Source organism: Hipposideros armiger, unplaced genomic scaffold (genome assembly GCF_001890085.2).
Source record: "Hipposideros armiger isolate ML-2016 unplaced genomic scaffold, ASM189008v1 scaffold_11, whole genome shotgun sequence".
In the NCBI taxonomy this organism is placed as follows: domain Eukaryota; kingdom Metazoa; phylum Chordata; class Mammalia; order Chiroptera; family Hipposideridae; genus Hipposideros; species Hipposideros armiger.
The window spans coordinates 2,213,858-2,219,283 of NW_017731361.1; positions in this window are offsets into that span (position 1 = coordinate 2,213,858).

A 5,426-nucleotide genomic window follows, 5' to 3' on the forward strand; every position below is an offset into this window, starting at 1 on the left:
AGTGAGCGGCCATCCAGAAGCCGGCGACTGATCTGCCTCGCCTGGGAAGAGCGCAATGATGGTGCCAACTTGGGCCAGTGAAGCAACGTCCGTCCTCCACAACTAGACTGAAGAACAAAAGGACAGCAACTTGTCTGTTCCCCATCCCCCAATTCCCCAATAAAAATCTTAAAAAAAAAAAATACGCATTGCATGAAAAATGGTCTTGAAGGATATAGGACAAAACGCTAACAATGATTACTCTGTGCAGTGGCAATACAAGTGATTTTTTTTGTATCCTTTCCCTTTTTGCTCATTATGTTTTCTAGGGTTTCCTTTCCCGACATTGAACATATATTGGTTGTTTACTGCTTAGAGTTTGCTGTAAAGAGAAAAACTCCTAACATTGCCTCGGCCTTGGGGACAGGGCTGCTGGTGGAATGTGTCAGGGTGGGCCTGTTGTCATGACAGCAACAGCTGGGCCGGAGCAGTGGGTATTACACAATTGTACAAGTAGATAAGTAACTACAAATATGGTGAAGGCTATGAAGAAGGCATTCCTGTTGGTGCACTAAGGGGAACCTGAAATACCCAAGTCCAGAGTTCCTGAAGGAGGGCCATTTAAGCCAAGTTTGGAAGGAGGAAGGGCGGGGGACGGAGGATGTGAGTGTAGAACATTCTGAAAGAGCAGCACTTACAAAGGCCCTAGGGTGGGAGGAAACTTGGCCTGTAGAAGAACAGAGAAATGGCTGGTGTGACTGGGGCATGGAAGCATGTTGGGGGTCTGCATTAGTTTCCTGGGGCTGTTATAACAAAGTACAATACATGTGGTGGCTTAAAACAACAGAAAATGTGTTCTCTCCCAGTCCTGGAGATTAGAAGTCTGAAATCAAGGTGTCGGCAGGGCCATGTTTTCTCTGAAGGTTCTATTATAGGAAAGGATCCTTCCGTTGCCTCTTCCAGCTTGTGGTAGCCCCAGGCATTACTTGGCTTGCAGCCTCAGCACTTCTGTCTCTGCCTCTATCACAGGGTGTTCTTCAACTTGTGTGTGCCTGTCTTCACATCATGTTTTTCCTTTTCTTATAAAGACACCAGTCACATTGGGTTAGGGCCCACCCTGATGACCTCATCCTAACCAGATTACATCTGCAAAGACACTATCTCCGTATAAGGTCACATTCACAGGTACTGGGGGGTTAAGACTTCAACATATCTTTTTAGGGGACACAATTCAACCCATAAGAAAGTCAGTGGTGTAAGAAGGGGACTTGAGAGTGGGTCAGAGCCCTGTTGGCTGTGAATAGGGCCTCAGGTCCTAGAGGGCATCAAGACTGCTGCATGCATGGGATTGTCCTCGACACTCAGACCAGCTCTTCCAGACTGACCATCTGGCATCCAAAGAGGAAGCTAAGGGCCACAGAGGGAAGTTAGGCCCCAGTTCCAGATTGCTGGGCTCACACACTGTTGCCCTCAAGCCAATGTCACTGAGTGGCATTGCGGTTGCTTCTTCCCTCCAGACACCCTGGAAGTGCTGGTCTGGGCCAGCTCTCATTTCTATTGCCAGCTCCCATGGGTCAACCCTGAAACTTGTCATCAGTGTTCCTGGGAAAGAAAGAAACCTCTAGCACTCATTCAGCCAACACTAGATCTGGGACAGAGCTTATATGGGGTAGGGAGACCTGCGTCCCCTGAGGAACCAGCCTTTTGCCCAACAACCCCTTTCATGTTTCAAGGTCCTTACTATTCATGCACAAAGGTCCCTGAATCCTGCTAGGACAGGGATATTGGGGCAGCAGGGGAGGATTTTAATATCAGTTGACCATGATATAATTTCATTGCACCCTCATGGAGCCAACTAGTGTATATCATGGTCTTTCCTGGACAGGATGCTATCCTAGTAGATGTGATAGAGAAAGAGGGGCTGGATGACGCATGCCTAGGAGTGGGGAAGCACAGCTGGTGAGCTACTGTGTCTTCAGGGAGTGAATAATGGACCCACATCCTCCTGGAAGGTGGTATTCAGCAGGTTGCAGAAATCTACAGTTGTTTTTTGTTTGTTTGGTTTTGGTAATAGCTTTATTGAGATATACGAGTAATTCACGTACCATAAAACTCACCTATTTAAAACGCAAAACTCCGTGGTTTTTACTATATTCACATAGTTGTGCAACCATCACCACAATCAATTTTAGAACATTTCCATCACCTCAAAAAGAAAGCCTGTAGCCATCGCACCTCAGCCACCCTCACCCCCACTTCATTCCCAGGCAACCTCTAGTCTGCTTTCTGTCTCTATGGATTTGCCTATTCTGGACATTTCCTATACATGGAATCATACTATATGTATCAAGTTATCATGACATAATGACAGTACGTGGTGAGCAACCACAACAAATGATAGTGTAGCACTGGATTTACTGACACAGAAAGAGTTTTGTAGTATATTTTTAAGTCACAGATCTAGTTATTACAAAATAGTCCATATGAAATAAACCATGGTGCCTCCAATCAATGAAATATTCTGAAGCTCTTTAAAAAATGAGGCAGCTCCTTACATGCTGATATGGAAATACCTGAGAGAGATATAGTAAGGGGAAAGAGCAAGCTGCAAGACAATGAGTGTGGAAACACAAGGGTAGATATGCACATATGTTTGTACTGTGGTGAAAGCAATGAACTTCAGATCATTAAACTGAGTGGCTGAGAGCAAGCAAGAGAGGGAGACACTTTTAACTGCAGATATTTTTGCGCTTTCATACCTTTTACTGTTATATTGTGTGCATTATTACCTATTCAAACATTAAATAAAATAGTAATAAACCACAATATGTATATTATGATACCATTTTATTTCTTAAAGTATGTATCGGGGGTGCCAAAAAAATGTATACAAGTGGATACTTTGATCAACATTGCTCAAGCAGTAGTTAACCATAAGCAGAAGTGTCTGGACGCTGATGATAACCACTTTGAGCACCTCTTGTTTATATATATATATATATATATATATATATATATATATATATATATATATATTTGCATGAGAAAAACTCTGGTTGTAAATACAACAAAATATTTATATTCATGAAAGGGAGTTTAGGGTATCTGGAGGTTTCAAAAAATATCCACAAATTCTTTGATATGCCTCCCTTCAAATGGTGGAGCTTAATTCCCTTCCCAAGTATAGGACTAACTAGATCATAAAAAGCTTTGTGGCTTCTTCCTTGATCTCTTTCTTGGATCACTTGCCCTGGGGACAGTCAACTGCCAGGTCATAACTCGCTAAAGCAGCTATGGAGAAGTCCAAGTGGTGAGCTACGAGGTTTCCTGCCAACAGTCAGAAACATTTTGCCAAGTGTACAAATCAGCCACCTTGTAAGTGAAGCCCGAGGCCCAGTCAAGCCTTCAGGTGACTGCAACTCTGGGTGACACTCTGATTGCAATCTCATGAGAAACCCAGTTAAGCCACTCCAAAATTCCTGAATCTGAAGAACTGGGAGAGGGTAAATGTTTATTGTTTGAAGCTACTGAGTTTTGGGGGTAATTTGTTACAGAGCAATAAGTATAGTAATACAAGGTAATTTTATTTTATTTATTTTTTATTTTCTTATTTTTTTAGCTGAGCCAACCTGCCACCTGTTGGCAGCTCAGCGGCTACTCAGCTCAGGCTGGTGCTTCTCAGAGCTCAAACTCTTGAGCGAGCTCTTAACCAACTGAGCCACTCAGCAGGCCCAATACAAGGTAATTTTAGATTTTCATTTTGTTTATCGTATATGTAAATTTTTATTAAAATTAATGCATACCGTTTGTGTAATTAAAGCCGAGAAAAAAAGAAATGGGAGAGAGAACAATGGAAATACAGCTCTGTCTGAGGTTCATTCACTCAGCTGTGTGATTCTCAGATGGGAACACTCTGGCCTCTTTAACAGTTTGAGTGAAGAATCTTTGAGGGCTCTAGAGGCGCTGTAAATTGCCATCAAAAGGCTTCTGCCTTCCTAGGTTGTGCTTGTGGAAATTAGTATCTGCATCAAAGGAGATGACCTCATGATTCCCCCAGGCCCCACGTCAGACCAGACCTGGGCATTGGACACTGGTGTCCAGAAGCTGCTGAAGGGCCTGAAGGTGCCTCCTTCTTCTTTGTGGGCCCCTTGCCTCACTGCTCCTTCCTCAGTTGTGCACTCCAGCAAGACTGGGCCTTGTCAGCACCCGAGACACTCAGGCTCTCTGTCACTGTCTGGATGCTCTTCCTGTCCCCTAAACACCCCACCTTTCCCCATGATGCTGCATTTCCCAAAGAGCAAAACTCAGGGCACCAGCAAAACTCTCCCAGTTTTTCTTTTAAAACTTTGATATTTGAACAGCATTGAAGTTGCTCACCCTTTGCCTGACCCCAGGGAGATCTCCCCTGGAAGTCTTCGCAGGTCCCATGCTGTGTGAGGGCCCTGCCTCCTGCCCCGTGTCAGCCCAAATCTCTCCCTGTTTGGTCTTATGCGTGCTTTATTGTTACTGCTGTTTGGCTATTGATTTCTTGAACAGACTATAAGCCATGGGAGAACTGGCATCAGCCCTGCTTGCTTTCTGCTGTGGCTCCAAGGCCTGACATACAGGAAATGCCCTGTATTCACGAATGATGAACAAACAAACTCAGGGGAACTGAGCAATCTCTTCAAGGGTCTGAAGGGCTACATGGGGCAGAAGAGTCTTCCTCTTGTGACCACGGAAGGCAGAAGTAGGACAAGTCAAAATGAGTGCCAAATTTTGGGTTTTTTGGTTTTTTTTAAAGATTTTTATTGGGGAATTGGGGGATGGGAACAGCTCTGGGGAATTGGGGGAAGGGGAACAGACAAGTTGCTGCCCTTTTGTTCTTCAGTCTAGTTGTGGAGGACGTTGCTTCACTGGCCCAAGTTGGCACCATCATTGCGCTCTTCCCGGGTGAGGCAGATCAGTCACCGGCTTCTGGACAGCTGCTCACTGCGGCTGCTGGCCGCTCATGCTGGCTGCTAGCTACACACGGTAGCCCATGGCAACCCACTGCAGCAGGGGCTGAAGCCTATGCCCACTCTGGCGACTCACTGCAGCTCAGCTCCAGGTTGAACTGTTGTTCAGCATCTTAGGTAGAGGGCAGTGTCACTGGCCCTCATATGTGGGATCCAAACCAGGGCCCTCTGGTGTCACAAGCCAGCTATTAACCAACGCGCCACTCGGCCGGCCCAAATTTTGGGTTTTAAATCAGAAAGAGCCTTATGATAACATAGGTTGCCTGTGAAGAAGTGAACTGTAGTTATCAAAGGAGTTTACAAGAAGCCTGGTGGGCTCTCTGTGACAAACAAACTACAGATAAAATTTCAGACTGGACAGAGGTTGTGAGTTCTCAAGGTCCCAGGCAAGCTGGGGTGTTGAGGAAGTCATGAGGGTGTCTTTTTGGTGAGGGAGGGGCAAGGAGATAG